Below are 18,613 nucleotides of genomic sequence, written 5' to 3'. Positions count from 1 at the left end.
CTACAAAACTGGGCAGCTTCGTCCTCCGTATCAGCACCTGTCACCAAATCGTCGACGTAAAACGACTCACCCAAGGTCTTGGCGGTCGAAGACATACTTTGTGGTGCTCTTCGCACGTGGTGAAGAATAGTTGCTGTCAGCAGAAATAGGCTGCATGTTGCTCCAAAAGGTACTCTGGTCATCCTCCATTCTTGTGCGTCTTTATTCAAAAACTCAGCGACATCGCCTTCTTCAAACCACAGAAATCTAAAGGCATCTCTGTCTTCTTCTTTAATCGAAATCTGAAGGAAAGCCTTCTCGATATCTGCCATTATGGCGATGGGATGCGTCCTAAAGCGTATTAGTATTTTGACGAGATCCTGGTATAAGTTGTCGCCCTTTTCCAAGCACTCGTTAAGTGACTTGCATCCCCGTGCTCTTGACGACGCGTCGAAGACGACTCGCACCTTTGTTGTAAGTGCTTGTTCTCGGATAACTTCTTTATGTGGCATGTAATAAACCCTCGCTGGATTTCGAGGTGGGTCTTTTACAACTTCTGCATGACCAGCTAGCAGATAATCACGAATCGTAGCGTCGTAAGTCTGTAGAAGACTCTCCTTGCTGGACAAGCGAATCAAAAGTTTCTTTAGTCTGGTAATGGCGACTTCCTTCCTTCCGGGTTTCGGCACCAAATGTTAGAGTACGTGGCACACGGAACAGCCGACAAAAACTCGAGACTCAGACAGGCGTTTATTAGCGTCCGCCTCAGCCCAGAACGTCCAAGAACGCAGGCTAGTTCTTTCGAACGCGCTCACGCGCTCCCTGCTACATAAACACTGCCTCCTTGTGCACGCACATGCGTACATTGCATGTGCCACAACAGGCAAGGCAGCAGTTGTGATCGAGGGACTCACTGTGCACACTGCCTTCAAGCTGATCATGCATGGCGATCGGGGCTTGCGCGACAGCGACCTTAACTCCTTCCATATAGCCTTTATCAAGATCAAGTGCGTCATAATGGATAAAATTACTCTGATAAGCAGTGACACTCTTGCACATGTGGATGGCCACGCGTGAAAGATTACAGACAATTAGAATGACCATTTTGGCAGCTTGGACTTCATCCTGTGCAGTGACTTGTGACAGCTGCCCCCTGACCTGCAAATGCAGCAGAACATGTAATAACGTCTTCAACGACGAGGTGACTTGGCATCACCTCTCCTACTTCCCGCTTCTGCAAGTGATTCGCCAGAGAGACACGATGTCCTTATCATCCTGTCAAAAATTGGTGACGGTCATGCACTCAAGGAGATAGATGTCTAAACGTTTCAGGCCTACTTCGTCTTTAAATACGACGCAAAGTGCCGCTGTCCTCACAGCATCAGGAAATACTACTCTAACAAGGGCAACGAGGCATACAACACGCAGGAAGCCATCCAAGACGTGCGCACCATTCACAAGGCCAATGCAGATGACACCATCCTCAATTACTGCAGTGATGCCAACTGTGAGAGTGCCAAGCGTTGGCTTGACTGGCTTATCACTGCGGAGGTAGGTAACCTGCTGCAAAAAGTCGTTCTATGCTTGAGAAAGCCATACATGCTTACCCTTAACATTGACGTTTCCAACAGCTTGGTTATTGGAGTGATGGATAATCTCAAGTATGTGCAGTTTGGGCCTTCCCAAATGTCTTTGGCTGTACTTTGACTCTCAAGCAACCGACAAGATTGCTCGACACTAGTCAAAACCCTTTGACTCTCAAGCAACCGGCAAGAGTGCTCGACACTAGTCAAAACCCATTTATCAGGTAACTGTTCCTGTTGACTGCATTCTCATTGAACTGTGTACCACCACTGTGACTTTGGATAGGAATACAGGCATGTCCTGCTGTCGCAAGCAGTTCCCTGTAATGCAAGCGAGTGCTGTCACATGCATAAACCACCAGGCGGGAAATAGAGCGAGGTGGTCTGCAATTATCATAATTGCCATCCACAGAACCTCGCTTACGTTGCCTTAAGCCAAGCCATTAGTCTAGATGGATTATGCTTCACCAACACAGAAAACTTTACCTTTTACCATAGAAGGGAAAACCTGGATTGTGCCTTGTCTGACGAATTTCATCGGTTGAAAAACCATCGACTAAACATGGTCACCGCTAAGTGCTCTGCCTTGCTCGGGAAATTGCACACCTTAGCTCCATGCTTCATCAATGTACAGTCATTGCTGCACACGCCTTTGACATCTCGCACGATCAAGTCATCTGTGAGGTGCCACTCCTCTGTCTCTGTGAAACATGGACAGTGGGCTTGCCAGGTTACAGGTGCATTAACATTGCCAAATGACACGATCACCGAGCTGCTGGAGTTGCCATTTATGAGCATTTGCACAGAACTATGCTCTTAAGGCAAAACGTTCCCTACCAGCTCAGCTCACCTCGAAGAGTTGTGGCAACGCATGTGCCATGAAGACGTCTGAAGGGGTGATAGTTGCAGTGGGGTGCCTCTCCCCTGTAACCTCCAAGACCTACATTACTAACTTCATGCTGCCTAACTTCCTTGTGGCGTGCCTGGAGGATGCACTGGTGCTCATTACTGCAGACGTCAATGTTAACGTCCTCCGACTTCCTTGTGGCGTGCCTGGAGGATGCACTGGTGCTCATTACTGCAGACGTCAATGTTAACGTCCTCCGATGTGAAAACGGGTTGCTTGTCACATTGTTTTATGCCGAACTAGGACTTTGCCTGGTATCGGATGTCGCACAGTCCTAATACACACAACACATGTTTAGATTTCATCTTCGGAAAGGGTGTCGCCTCCCAAGTGCGTATTCACTTAGTAAGCCTATAGTATTTAGTGCACTTTATACAGCCAATAAAATACACCCATTACTACTTGTCATATGATTATTGCAATAGCAACTATACGGACCTTCCAGGTGTGCGGCCAAACCCATGTGCGGCCCGTGCACCAAGTGTTGCACATTGCGTGACCTGCTGCAGGTGCGATGGCGGCGACATTAGGGTGAAAGCAAGCCCAGTACGCTGCTTGCCTGGTGCTTCTATGTATGCTGTCTTCCCCCACACCCGATAGTGAAGTTCATGTAAGCTGCTGTGCTTTGAATGTGCGGCACAGTTGAAATGGTGAAGGGAGCGGCAACACTGAATGTATATATGCTTTAGGACAGCATGCACTGCCCACGGCCGGTGCCCCTCTTATGCCAGCATTCTAACCACTGCTTCTTGCTGTCATTGAGTTCACTCTGTTCATGTGTGTTTGAGCATGCCACACAGTGTGTTTAGTTAGACAGCTAATGTCTAGTGCAATTCATACTGCAGCTAAAGCTACAAGCGCTCTTTATTTTTTATCAGTTTACTTTTCTTTACAAACAGGGTGTAACTGGAAACAACACACAAGAAAAAAAATTTGGAGGACGCTTAAGCTTCGCCTTTAAGAATGGAATGCGATAGCATTCAAAGATTCCTGGCTGCTTATCAGGCTTTTTTCTCGTATATTCAAATTACAATCCGACGCTATCACGTCTGCAGGTTGTGGTTAAGTTGTACTTAACGATTTTTCTGCTGGATTTTACTTTGATAAATTCAGTTTTTGTTCACTAACGCCTTGCACCATGTGAAGGGCCTGCCCGGTCGGGGTGGTTCAGGATGATGCGGTTCAGCATGATTATTTCCGCCAACGACGCCGGCGCTTACGCCGACACCGACGCCAGATTTTCTGCAACATGGGGCCCTTAACGCTATCACGTTAAAAGATGATGAGGACAGGTACCGACTCACAAGTACTTTATTGATAATCGAGCTCATATTTATGTGCATGCCTCATGGGCTGTCACGCATAAAAAAACAAGTCAGCAGGAAGGAGTAAAACGATGAAACTAACAAAGAAACAAACATCTCCGATACATGCTGTTCATAAAATATGCATAACCAACTCGCCCAAATTCACACCTTGCTATGAGCCTTGCTTCAGGTAGTATATTCTAATATGTTGCTATCTCATTCACTAATTCACCCTTTGGGTGAAACTGTGACCTTTTGTAACATAACTTGCATTGGTCATTGTAGTACTGCACTTGATGTAAAACGTGCTGGTTGGTTACACCGAGATTAATCGATTATAAGTTGTATGCAGTCATTCAAATGGCTCTAGATGCCCACAGCAGGCACATTCTTTTTCTGGGTTTCCTTGTTGTAGCTCAAAGCCACAATTTGAAGTGAACTCATTGTAGTTTCTGGGCTTAGTTTTTCTTTTTTCTTTTTTTTTTTCATTTCTTTCATTCTGTTTCTTCTGCACTCCCATCAGTGGGCCAGAACGTGTGGCACTGTGCCGACCAGCACAAACTTGTGGGTTATGTTCTAGGACATGATAGCCACACTTCAGTAGAGGCACTGCATTTATGTACTGAGATTTCAACTCACATAAATAGCCACCTGGTTGCGAATAATGTATAGCCCTCCACTATAGCACCCTAAGCCCTAGATACAGTTTTGGGATGTAAAACTCGCTCAAAATAAGTTTCCTTTATTTCCCAGGTTTTGATTCGTTATCAAGTTGAAAGAGGAGTAATCGTCATTCCAAAGAGTGTCACAAAGGAGAGGATCATTGCAAACTTTGATGTAAGTATGTTTTATTCTCTGCACAGCCATATGACCATTTCAAACTTTAGATTATTGCTTTGATGGGAAGTTGATTTCTTAATGCAGATCAGATCTGTATAGTTATGCGTTCTCTTGCAACCTGTTGACCTTTATTTTGTAAACTCATAACAACTACATTTATTTAGAATTGAACCCATTTATGGCTGTCATACATTTAAAATACTGCACAGGATGCCTATGAGTTGCGAGCACCTTGCAAGAATATGCTGTGGTAGACTATCTAGAATGATCTTACAAAAAGTACTCTGCAACACTTTTTGAAAATGGTAAATAAACTTGCTTAGGTGCTATATAACAATGCTTTCATGAACATTTTTGAGCCTATTATTATTATTGTACTTACAGCAAGTGCCTACAAGTTCATTCAGAGGAAGCGAGAGATGTGAGCAAGACTGACAGTCAATAAACTTCGTATAAAAACAAAACCTACCATATACTTTTAGTTTAACCAAGTTTTGAGTAGATTGCAGAACCAGTCTATGGATGTTTCATGTTCATAAATCATCTCTGGCATGGAATTTAAAGGGTTAAGTCTATCATATATCTCATAGAAATCTTATTGCTGATAGTGTGGCGACACCATCTGTTAGTGAAAAATAAATTATACCACTCTGCTGATACTGTGGCCTCTGAGATCAGGCAGTATGATGGAGGATCACGCCACACAATTTTGCAGTCATGCGAATACACAAGGTCGCTATGATGATGGGTGCAGTACAGGGGCGTAGCCAGGGGGGGGGGGGGTTGGGGGGTTCAACCCCCCCGTCCGAAATTTCCCCCCCCCCCCCCGCCCCACTTACCCACCCTTTGTTCACGCCGCTTCGCGCTGACATAATTCAAGGAACCGGTGCTACTATATCACAATTTCATTCCTGGGCGCTTCCGTTTGGGTTGGTAATTTACAGCGAATCATTTCTGCATATGGAAAAAAACTGTCACGGTGTTTGTCAAGGCTTTGACGCTCTCTGAGGTTTTGGGCGAGAATGTGGCGGCCGCATTCTGAAGCAACAAATGCGGCAGCCGCATTTTAGATGAAGGCGAGAATGCTCGAGGCCCGTTTACTTAAATTTAGGTGCACGTTAAAGACCCCAGGTGGTCGAAATTTCCGTATACATTTCCGCCGCTTCCCTTCAGGTGCCGGTTAGGCCGCGCTCGCGCAGGATCTTAGGCTACGTTCACACTTGGTCTCGGAGCTGTCGGAAGCAGCAAAATCTTGCAAAAATCCACCCGCCTAGGCGGCAAAACAGGCAGAAAAACAAGCGGCGAGCCAAATCGGTCTCGGACCGATTTTTTCGCTCTGGCAAAACGGAAACACGGCGGAAAGTCGTTCTGCTCGACCGGAAGCTACACTAGCATGTAAACAACCGGTCGTAAAATTGAACATGGCACCAAAAGTGTAGGCTGCAATGCTGATCGATGCGATCAAGAATCACCCCTTGCTCTACGACAAGAGTGGTACTAAAACGTACTGTCAGCAATACTCGCGATAGTATTCAATGTCGCGCGACCGGAGGTGCGGCAACGAAGCCTTGGCGTGACCCAACTTCTCATGCTTTTGCAAAGCCAGGCGAACCCACCACCACCGTTTCCAAGGTGTCCGCGTCTTCCGTTTATTCATTGTCGATTTCTAGAAAACAAGTAGGTAGAAGTATAAAAGCCATTTCTTCTTCCACTTCCATGGCAGACAATAGTTGGGCAGATTCCTCGTTGGCGCTCCATAGTTCGTGCACGTGCATGGTATGTTGCTGAAGTCGCGGGGTGCTTTTCTCGTCGCGACGATAGATTGGGAGCGTAGGTCTCACGTAGGACGCGCAGGCTTTGGCGAGCCCCAACACAAGGGCCAGCCCGGGTTTTAGCTTTGGTGTTCCCGTTGCCGCTTTGGTGTCCTGGAGGCGCCGACAATAATACGAAATGATGAAATGTTATTACAACTTGTAAATAAAAGCTATTAAAAAAATATAATCACGCCTAGGCACCAACCTGTGACTCAGCGCTACCGCGCTCGTGTGAGGAGAATCACGGAATGCCAACGAGGAATTTACCGAAGGTCGCAAATGACACGCGAAGCTGCACAAAATGATCACTTTTGATGACGGGTGGGTCAATGAATGAACATACCGCTCGAAATAATGCGATAATGAGCGCCACCACGCCGACAAACGTACGCAGACTAGATGGATGTGGACGAAAGCGGCAGCGGCGGTAGCAAAACAAATGTGAACAACTTGGACATGCGGCCGCTTTGGCCTTTCCACCCGCTTGCCGCTTCCCAAGTGTGAATGTAGCCAGTCTGCGCGCGAAACGTCTCTTGCGCCCCTACGGAAGGCTGGTTGTTACTCTTGTGTTGTTGAATCCCAAACCAGCAATTGCGCAAGGCTGGTAGTAGCTGTTGTGTTGTGGAATCCCAAACCAGCAATGTACACACGAAGGGGTTGATGCCAGCAGTGAAATTCCACCGACTCGCAACAGAATGAACGAAACAGACAGCCGACAAGCATGGATTACTGCTGTGCGCAGTACAGCGTAAGTAAACTCTTGTTGCAGGCGCTGACAGTTCTCGTCAGAGTTCACGCGTCCTGAGAAATTTATTATGTGCACTATGCACTGAACAAGACCGGAGTTCATTCCTGCATCACTAGTAGAGCACTGCACGGGCCGATTTTTTCAGCCCGGGCCCGGCCCAGGCCCGTTTTTACGTTGGGCTTCCCAAGTGTGAACGTAGCCAGTCTGCGCGCGAAACGTCTCTTGTATGTGATTGCGCCCCTACGGAAGGCTGGTTGTTACTCTTGTGTTGTTGAATCCCAAACCAGCAATTGCGCAAGGCTGGTAGTAGCTGTTGTGTTGTGGAATCCCAAACCAGCAATGTACACACGAAGGGGTTGATGCCAGCAGTGAAATTCCACCGACTCGCAACAGAATGAACGAAACAGACAGCCGACAAGCATGGATTACTGCTGTGCGCAGTACAGCGTAAGTAAACTCTTGTTGCAGGCGCTGACAGTTCTCGTCAGAGTTCACGCGTCCTGAGAAATTTATTATGTGCACTATGCACTGAACAAGACCGGAGTTCATTCCTGCATCACTAGTAGAGCACTGCACGGGCCGTTTTTTTCAGCCCGGGCCCGGCCCAGGCCCGTTTTTACGTTGGGCGGGCCCCCGAGCCCGATCAAAACTTTTATGGCGAGACCCGGGCCCGGCCCGAGCCCGGAAATAATCTACGTTACCTGCCTGGCCCGGCCCGCCACCCCTTTACCTTAGGCCCGAGCCCGGCCTGAGCCCGACTCGAAACCGGCCCGAACCCGGCCCGAGACCGAAAAATAATGTTTTTCAGAGTTGAGACGCCCGAGAATAACTCGCTGCACGTTACATGCACACCACCAGAAAGCCCGAGCCCGGCCCGGACCCGCGTCAAAAAACCCGATCCCGGCCCGGGCCCGGGTCAAAAAGCACACGCCGTCCCCGAGCCCGGCCTGAGCCCAGCCCGAGCCCGGCCCGAGCCTGTGAAAAAACTGCTCTACCCGGCCCGGCCCGTGACGGGCCGGGCCGGGCCCGGGCTTTCGGGTAAGCCCGAGCCCGTGCAGTGCTCTAATAACTAGTACACCAATCAGTCGAGATTCTGTGAGGTACAAGGCCGCTTCCTGTTTGCACCGGCGTAAGTGAAGCAGAAATGAGTTGCACGCACAACTTAAAAGGCGTACACATGCCATATCTATGCTGTGCGGTGAAATATTCTGTACAATTCTGAATCTGTTGATGTAAAGGCAAATGACGGCTGCACACTCGCACACAGCGGAAGACACAGCGGCCCATGCACTTGCTGCAGGAAATGCAACCCTCTCGTATGAGGGAGCAGGGTGATGAAAGCTTCGAAAAAAAAAAAGCCTTCCCCGTTTTTGCGCGTACTTAAGTTTTCTAGCGCAAAGACGCAGCGAACAAGCTATTGCTATGGGAGTAGGTATAGCCTGGTCACGCATGCATTTTCACGCGTATAGCTGTCCTTGACTTGTGAAACGCACTTCGCCCCGACGAGGACGGCGCCATCTACGCTTAACGGAAATTAACATATAATGATGTCTTCTCCGTTCGGGCGGGTCGTCTCAATTATGCGTTTTCGAAGACTGGTCCATTCAGTGGCGTGATGAGAGACCGTTGCTCCAAGCGCCCACTGTACCTGTCGTGCTTACTGTATTTTACTGAGCTTGCTTTACTTTTTACTTAATTTCTTCGCAAGCACACGCGAGGAGGGGGGGGGTCCCATGTCTTTGATATACATGTATAGAGTCTGCTTAAACTACCGATATTTATTATCGATCACGTCACGTAGAGAAAAGCAGACGCATGCCCCCCCCCCCGGTCGGGCCGGTGAACCCCTCCCCCCCGAAAAAAATTGCTGGCTACGCCCCTGGTGCAGTATGTCGGACATCATGACAGGCAGATTTTAAGATTGAATCTTGTAATAATGCAAAGCCTGACAAGTTCTCACCTGCAAATAATTTAGATGAATTTCACACCTACGGTTATGCCAGTTTCTATCTCTGTCATGTGTGTCTAAATTGGATGCTGTCATCATTCAATCAAACATTTTGCTCCCTCGCACACTGCTTTTGCAGAAAATAAAAGCAGCTTCTGTAACCTTTCACTGCTGAGCATAAGTACTACTGCAAAGCCATATAATTTTGTGGTCCACTCTCCTGATATGGGCATATTGGACACATTTGCAGCTATAGCTACTGAATTTCAGTTTTTCCATCTTGAGACATCAGGCTCAACCGGTCTATGACCTTCACATGCCTAGGTTTTGTATATTATTTTCAGTTCTCAAAGTTCAAAGGCACGAAATACTAGAAACAATCACTTTCAGCGCTCTCGTCCAGCTTCAAATCCTTGTCAGAGCATATAGTTCTGTTACTGAAAGCTGCACTGTCGTGATCATTGTGGCAACTTGCTACTAGAGGAAGTCATGTTTAAAACATTTGTTGCTAGAAGGATGCATTAAACCACTGGTCTCTGTACCTTTGCTGACAGTTTTAGACTATTGCTAGTTATCTTAATCTTCAGCACTTGAAAGGTTAAGCGGCAGCATTTCGAGGTACACCTAATTCCTCAAGCATTTGATATCGGGAGTGAGAAACTGCCTGCAGAGTTGATGCAGGCTGACAAACTCCCACAATAGGTGGTGAATCGTCAGGCTGGCACTAGTATTACAGGTCAAACGTATCAGTGCCAATGGTCTCATTCTCGTCGTTGGTGCTGTTTTGGTTGGGTGGCACTCTACTTCTGATGTTCATTCTCCATATGGCGAGGATGTCCTTTGTATAAGCCTCGCAAAAAACTTTTAAAAAAAATTGAACTTTAACTCAGCAGTCTTTAATGAAGCTATAATGGAGTCATAGTGTATAAAAAGACTGAAAATATTTTATCATTGAGTGTCTGCCATTTGACACATGTGCGCTGACTACCACTCCAACTTGGCTTGAGAGGCAGAATGGTCTGCATGCTTTTAAAATTAGCTTTAATCTATTTCCTGTCTTTGTGCAAAACAGGGGGGGGAAGGGGGAGAGAGAGAAGAGAGAATTATTTTTTTTTTGAAGTTTGTTTTAACATTCCTGCATGACATTGAGTTGCATTTTTTAGTATAATACATACATAGTTGGCTTTTATATTTCTTGTGCAGTATTTGGCATAATTAAAATTGCCATATCATATTTAAAATTTTGATTTTATATACTTTTAAATGTGCATACGGTGCAATTACCAGCTGATATTAGGGTACCTCCGATATTATTGTATATATTAGCTCAAAAATAATGTTTGTTTATGTAGGAGGTTTGCAATACATATGCACTTTTGAAATTATCACCTTTTTTAAAGCTGTCACTTCTATACACAATTTCTCGCCACTTTGAGCAAAATAAGCCTTTTGATGATGATCATTGTAATATATTATCACATGGAAAACCCTGAAGAGGAAGTCAGTATTTCTTCATTGTTCTCATAAAACAAAGAATATAGGTGGTGCATGAAAGTGAATGGAACTTAAAAAAGAAACATGCACGTACCATAGTGTTAATCTTTACCATCCTACATTTATTAGTCTAGGTGTGTGTCAGCTCAATATCTTCAATAAGCACGTGACCAGCTGAACATTGCTTAATGAGCAGGCTTGTTTCATAGTGTAAATTCACATATTTTTCGTCTGCTTAATAATTCTGACATGGAGAGCGTCAAATATTTGCTTTGGTCCTGTAACTTTGTATTAAATGCAGCTTAGTTTATGGCTATAGATAATGTCTTGTTATTTAAGCTTTTAATAATTCAAATGAATATCTGTGGTTCCAAGAAGATTGAGTGAATGTGAACCTGCATGACCTACATGCATCCATGTTCTTCTACTGTGTGTGTGTGTACTAGTATCTTGAATTGTTTTGGTGTGTGTGGTTTAAGATTTTATGAGATTAGTTCTCTGGGATCTTCCATTTAGACCTTTGCCAATACAATGCAGTGACAAGTTGTTTCAAGCAGTTGTCTACAGCTGCTACATGGTACTTTACACCATCTATATTTTTCTTAACATACAGATTTTTGACTTCAAACTTACCCCTGAAGAGATGAAAACAATCGATGGCTGCAACAGAAACTTCAGATATGTTCTTGTGACCTGGTAAGGAAAAACAAACAGCTTACATTTTTGCATGCATAATACAGTCTCAGTACCTTATTTCTAGTGACTGAATATCTACCATAGTTATGCGCCTTTCATTAAGTAGATATATCTCCGAATGTGGTGAGATTATAAAGCCTGGAAAATGAGTCAGCTGTGAAGTTGCTATGCCAACAGTTAGAAGAGGCCTTACTGCCAAAGTTTCTGTGAAATAATGTGTGGCCAAGAAAGTCATTCAAGAGCCATCTGTAGTTTTTGGTAGATGTTAATGCAAAAGGTATGAGAGGCCAGCTAGTTTGGAGAACGATCTCTTGCATCTAAGTGCCTGTGGTACTTTCCACTCGAAGCGTAGCTCTAGTCTTCAACAGAAGAACCAAAAGCTTCGAGTTGGTACCTATCCATATTCATACTTTGGATTGCACAGAAAAGACGCAGATGAAAGAAAGAAGTAGACGACACAAGCACAAACTCTCAACTGGCAATTTTATTGAAGGAACGTTATTGAAGGAGATGCTTGTACCAGTATGCCATCCATGTTGCGAAATTGACTGATAGTAAAGGCAGCCAGTGTTTGTTTTCAATGTTTAGGTTATTCCTTGTTTGTCATGGTGTCTGCTTCACAACTAGGCGGTGCTTGTATGTTTCTTTAAATTGGTTCTTTAAATTCGTCAATCTGAAAATAAAGGGGAAGCGGAATGGGAGGGCAGCAAGAATGAAACATACAGCATTCTGGGGCTACAATAAATATCAGGTGGTACGTGGAATCTGGAAAGGACCAATGGTGCCAGCACTAATGTTCACTAATGCCATTCTCTACTTAAAATCAAAGATCGGTAAGCCGGTTGGCTTTGGAAGCCCATGGTAAAACCACAAATGAGGCAGTGCAGGGTGGACATGGGTTGGGCCTCTTTTGAAGTCAGAGAAGCGCAGAGAAAAATGGCCTTTGAAGAAAGACTCACGAACATCGATGAAAATATATGGGCAGCTACAGTGCACAAGTATCTGTACCTGAAAAGCGTGGACATGGAATGGAGGTTGAGGTCAAGAAAGTACTGAGTACAGGCAACTAAGTATAGGGTAATAGAAAGTGTACATAGACAACCAGGGGTCACCAAAAAGAAAGTGAGAGAAACAGAGACACTGAATTGGATGCAAAGAATGGAAACAAAAAGGACCATGGAGATTTACAAGAATGAGAAGAAAGAAATTAGAAGGGAAAATCTGTACGATAACACAATGGGCAGTGCCTTGCGATTTTGAGGCTCGAGCCAGTTGCCTAAGGACAAAAACATACCGGAGCAAATATTCGCAACAAGATGAGGCATGTGTGTGCTGCAGCGAAAATCTGGAGGCCACGCGGCACATCCTAATGGAATGCAAAGGTATTCACCCAGTGAGCCCCGTATGTAACGTACACCTTCCACAAGCAGCTTGGATTTAAAGTGACAGAAGCATCAACCGGTCAGCAGACATGATAAGCAAGAGATGTTTAGAGCATTTATGGGAAAAAAAGCAGAGAAAAGAATGATACGACCGGATCCTTGCAGTCATAGGTAGCGGTACCAGGTATAGATGGAGAAGTTGTGAAGAAGAGAAAGAAGGTTAAGGAGATGTAAACAAAAACGTTAGAAGCAAAAGCACATATAGCCTACCTGATTAACCAAGGCAGGCTAGGTGACTATTTGTCACTGTCCCGTTTCAAAGAGATGCCAATAAATCATAATCATCATCATCACCATCAGTTTCTCTATTGCGATTGATTCTCACTAGAGATTAGTAAAAGATGATTGGAGATTCGGTGGCAGAAAAGTAGGGAGCTCACAAACAATGAAGACTTACAAAAAATAAAGTTCCCAATAATGCTTGAAAAAGCTTGATGCTGGGAATGTTTGTCTGTTTAAAAAAAATATAGGTAAGACATTAGGCACAATAAAAAAAAGAGCTTGGTGGCACAACCCACTGCCCTGTTTCATAGAATCCATCCATCCATCCATCCATGCAAATGATGTTGCTTCAATAAAATTACCAGTTGAGATTTTGCGCTTGGGTTGTCTAGTCCTTTCCTTTGTCCGTGTATTTCAAGCACAATCCAAAGTATGAATATGTCTAGTCTTCAAGGCACAATTTTTGGGGATAGAATATCTTTTTTGTGTGTTCCTGGTGAGCTACTTGCTGCAGCACATAGCAATCAGACTTGTGCTAGCTTGTTGCTGCTGTTACTTTTGTTACTGCTAAAGGTGCATGACCCAGCATTTGAATACTTTGTATACAGCTACTTACTCGAAGGTTTTATTCATGGAATAGTGTTGTAGAAAAAATACTATCTTAATTAAGAAGTGAAGGATATTATCTAGGGGTGATGTAGCATCTTTACCAATATTGTGGACATACGGGACTAGAATCCTTCTTCAATATTTGGTTTGCCCTATACATATTCATACTCCAGAGCCTTCTTATGGTACATTTGTATTTGAACTGAATTATCTGATCTGTGACAGTCTCGTTTCAATGAGGGCAAAATGCAGAAATGCTTATTACTAGACTTAGGTGCACGTTAAAGAACTCCAGGCGGTCAAAATTAATCCGGAGTTCCCCACTACAGTGTGCTTCATAACCAGATTGTGGTTTTTGGTAGTAAAACCTGAGAATTTCTATTTTTTTGTAAATCATGTGATAAACTGATTAATGTTAATAGTAGAAAGTATCCTAGCAGTAAGTGTCAGATTGCCATCGTTTTCCTTCACTGTTTAAATAGCTTGATAACAAACCCTGATACATTTAATGCAGTGATCTGATTGCTGCTCCAATTTTTCCAAACTGCTCCAAAAGGCAAATCCTGCTACATCCCGCTACGTTTTCACAAGTGCACTCAAAAGCTGCACCAAAAGGGTTTTCTGTTACCTTTGAAAAACGAAACTGGGCCGGTATTTTGTAGCGATGCGTTATGCTTTTATTCTATGCTAGTCTTATCACCCACCACTCACGGCTGGCTGATCCCATTGATGACGTGAGTGAACCGTTGCTCTGACCGCTGACCAAGCGCGATAAGCACGAAAAGGCATTAGCATAGAAAAAAGCATTGCTACAAAATACCCGCCCTGATTTCTCGAAGTTGAGGTGTTCTACTATCACAAGCAACATCATTCTTCCACCATCTAACTTCCTCCAGCATGAAGTATAAACTGTGAAGATGTTGAATGCTGAGCTCACAATCAGCCATGTTGCAAAGACCAAGAGTTTCAGTGAAGTTGAAAGTCGGCAGTCTTTGCTTGCTGAAGGCAAGACAAGGTCTGCTGGACAAAATGTTGCATAAGAAGAGGGCCAACTAGTCAGTATTCATAATTGAAGAAAAGCGCAAGCATATTGCCGCACACAGAAAGAGCACATGACAAGTCCCGCCTTCATGACAGTTCAGCAAGCCAAGAATTTGTCTTCTCATTTCATGTAGTAGTTTATTATTAGCATACAGATTTACATTGTGAAATGTAAATATTGTTAGGCTTTCTTTTATTCTTCCTTTCTTTTTTTACATGCTAGCTATTTTTTTGCATCTCTAGTCACCTTGAAATAAGTTCCACATTGGCCTCATTTTTATGCAATGCAGAAGTGTAGTCCTACAGGGCTTTGGAAGCTAGAGTACTGCACTCATTTACACTTCGTGACGTACCAAACGACATAGTGTGTAAGCTTTTAAATTTGGTATTTGGGACAATATCCCAGTGTGGTTACACAATCGCCACTACCACACATTCTTGGGCACAGCAATTTTTTACATTACGAGGGGCTACCTCCTTCTGTAAGCTGTCTTGTTTCTCGCTAGTTTTTCCAATATAAAATGTGCCTTTAGATGCTCCAAATGCCTGTTTTTTTTGCTCCAAAAGACACTTGTGGCTGCTCCTAAAAGCTGCTCCGAATTGGCCTTAGCCAATCACATTACTGTTAATGTTGTTTGGTCTTGCTGTCATGTGTAAATGTCCTAATATGTTGTACTTCTGATGACCCGCTTTTCTCTTACAGGTCCCTTAAGCACAAGTACTACCCTTTTCATGACACAGCATAAATTTGCAGCGCTGCCCTGTGCTGTTTTTTATGACACCAACTCACATGTAGGTAGCAGTGCTTGGCCATTTAGAAATTGCTGTATTTGTAGGCATGTACCGTATTTTTCCACATATAACCCGCCACCATGTATAACCCGCACCCCCAATTACAACAGCTGGGAAAAAAATATATATCTGCGGTAATAACTTCATGCAACAACGCTTAAGTTTTTGCAAAAACAGTCCGTTCTCGGATACACGACTCGTCCACATCATCGTATCATCGGCCAGCAACTCTGCCTCCCCCCACCCCCCCTTTGGCGATGCTGATAAAGCTGGATTCGCACGACGGACGCCATCGCAGACAAATCAGTCACGTGACATCTGACGCAAATCGGATCATTTCGCAGGCGCATCTAGCATTCACGCGACAGAGGATGACAGTGCAGCCGGAGCAGCACTCGCTTGGGCACCGGCGATTTGGCTATCAGCCGTATCGCGAAGCGCTTCGCATGAACCGAGGGAGTGCCACGGGAATGGGTGATGTACGAGTTCGCCGGCGCCGTGTGCATTATTCGCTATACGCAAAATGCCGACCTGTAAAAAGGAGGGGAATGGACGACCATGATGGAGGGGAGACGGGATCTTCAATACGCAGTGGTGGGGAGAGGGTAGGATTCCCTAGGAGATAACGAAAATAAATGGTAGAGAACTTTGCCTCGAGGTGTGGCACACGGCAGTGCGCGCCGCGCTGCCGTGAAGCCACATCTTCAAGTAAAATTCACGTATAACCAGCACCCCAACTTTACCGCCAACTTTTTAAAATTTTTGGTGCAGGTTATACGCGCGAAAATGCGGTATACACAGGGACTGTGCAAAAGTTCTGGCTATATGACTGTAAACAAGGCTTCAACATTTTTTGGGATTATTACAAGCAGTAATTTAATTACTGTGTTCCTCAATACCATTACACAACAGGAGCCTCATTTTCTGTGTGGATGTTATTCCAGTGACTACGATTACATGATAATGAGCTTTTTTTACAACAGCAAGTAAAAATAAATATGATTTGTTAGTTTTGAAGCCCTCATGTAGTGATTACATACTGGAATTACCAATGACTGACATAATGTGTGCATCAAAATCGTGAACACATTTCATTTTTAAAAGAATGCAGCTACCATGAGTAGTAACAGAAGTTCTAACTATCTAATCACCAGTGCACCGCATTGACTGTTACTTTTTAAAACCTGCCTTGTCCAAGCTGTGCAAATGCTGTAATCCCAAGAAAATAAACTAATACGTGCACTGTTCACATGTGCTGCTTCCTTTATGTTGCTCTTAAGCACCAATAACTAACGCATGCATGTGACTTGTGCCAAGTTTGAGTAGAGAAGCAAGTACTTAACACAAGAAAAAGAGCAAACCGTGTGCAACCTGAGTGAAAGTCGATGGGTAAGAAATATATGGCGCTTTTAAGGCAGATGAGTGCATCTTTGATGCATGGTAAGATATATTTATTTCATGGTTATTTTTTTTTAGGTGTCTATGTTTATTGCCTTGCCTACTTCATTCTGTATTCTTCATTCCTGTTCTGCATTTCAGATGTAGGGCTTTGTTGCCGATATTTATGCAATGTGTCAAATAGGCTGATGTAAATTTTTTTTTAATGTGCCGGAGAAAGGTCCAGAGCGATTTTGTGGCCAAAGGTGTCGCACGGTGGTTGAGTGCTTATGGTAGAACCAGCAGGAACAGAAGGAGTGACAATAGCTGGAGCAGGAGTATGGCAGTCTTGCAAGGAAAGCAGAGTTCTCAACACAATGCCATCTGCAGAATTTTGTGAGGTGGTCCAAGGTCGAAGACTGGCAGACAAATTTGGTTATGAAGAACTACGACCACAGTGTAATGAAGGGTCACACTGTAAACGAAAATGGCATCAGTAATATTCACTATGACGTACTAATTGTTGTTGCAGACAGGAGAAGAGGTGTGGTTTTAATCTTTTATATAAACGAGATGATGTTGTTGTGGAGTAACATCTTTCAGGCTTAATGCATGCAGATAACCTTGTTTTGTTAGCAGGTCGTCAGAGAAATATTCAGATTCTGAAATATTTGTGAAGCAGAAGGGGAAGTTCCCACTCTAAAGAAATCAGGGTTCATCGTATTAAGTGATACTATTGATCAGTTCGTTACAATACAAGGAAACTAATTGCCAAGGGCAGCTGAGTTACAAATATCTAGGATTATAAATCAAAGATCAAAGGAGTTACATGAAAAAACATGAACATGCAGTAATTACAGTAAAAGCCAAGAGAAAGCTGGCCATAATAAAAGAGAGCATTATACAGGGTGTTTCAGCAAACACTTGCAAAAATTTTTAAAGGTTGCCTTTGGCAGATAGCACAATTCTAGTTCATGAGCTGGTCTACTGAAAGAGGCGGACCATTACTTGCAAAAGAAATTGAAATTCATAATCGACTAATTAACAAAAAATCACTAATTACCCCAGCCCATATTGCAATTTACAAATTCTAGCCATGGAGTTCGCAAGGCGGATCCACTCGGAAAGAATTCTCAGGATGACACTAGTTTCGAGATATTAATTCCCTAACTTTTCGGAGAAATGCATTGGCATTCCAGTTGCTTTCTTAACAAAATGAGCTTTATGCATTGAAGCACAAAAGTAACTGGAATGCCAATGCATTTCTCAAAAAAGGTTGGGAATATCTTGGAAACTAAAGTCACCCTGAGAATTCGTTCCAAGTGGATCTGCTTTGCGAACTCCACGGCTAGAATTTGTAGATTGCAATATGGGCCATGAGGTAATTAGTGAATTAGAATTGTGATATCTGCCACAGGCGATTTTAAAAATGTTTGAAAGTGTTCGCTGAAACACCCGGTGTAGGGTTGGGTACAAGTACACAAGATGGTATGATGCATGTGTAAAGGGGTGATGGTTCCTGGACCTAAGTTTAGTAATTTGGTGCCGTGATAAAGTCCTTAAGTGAGAACTGTGCATGTCGAACTGGTTCACAGAGAGCACAAACAAATCAATCTTATGTACAGTTGACCCACATCTTGAGTACCAGCTAGACCCTCGGCTTCCACAATGTATTGACTGCCCTCTTACATCCTCTCCACCTCAGAACTGCTTACACAAAGAACTTTTTGTATGTTTCAAATTAAGCATGTGTCCTCTCCAACGTGCTTGTGTGGCCATGACGACGAAGATATATACCACCTACTACTCGACTG

General features: G+C 44.0%; 1 long non-coding RNA gene across 1 annotated transcript; it reads left to right on the top strand.

The window, feature by feature from the left end:
- The first annotated feature begins 4,517 nt into the window (after nt 1-4,517).
- On the top strand, nt 4,518-16,671 carry LOC119436606 (uncharacterized). The gene is made up of 3 exons (XR_005189082.2): nt 4,518-4,613; nt 11,234-11,316; nt 15,334-16,671. It is a non-coding gene; the product is annotated as an uncharacterized LOC119436606 (long non-coding RNA).
- Nucleotides 16,672-18,613: the final 1,942 nt, after the last annotated feature.

This window comes from Dermacentor silvarum, chromosome 1 (assembly GCF_013339745.2).
Source record: "Dermacentor silvarum isolate Dsil-2018 chromosome 1, BIME_Dsil_1.4, whole genome shotgun sequence".
Classification (NCBI taxonomy): Eukaryota; Metazoa; Arthropoda; class Arachnida; order Ixodida; family Ixodidae; genus Dermacentor; species Dermacentor silvarum.
Note: the sequence above shows the minus strand (reverse complement) of the source record. Positions and strands in the feature narration are given on the sequence as shown.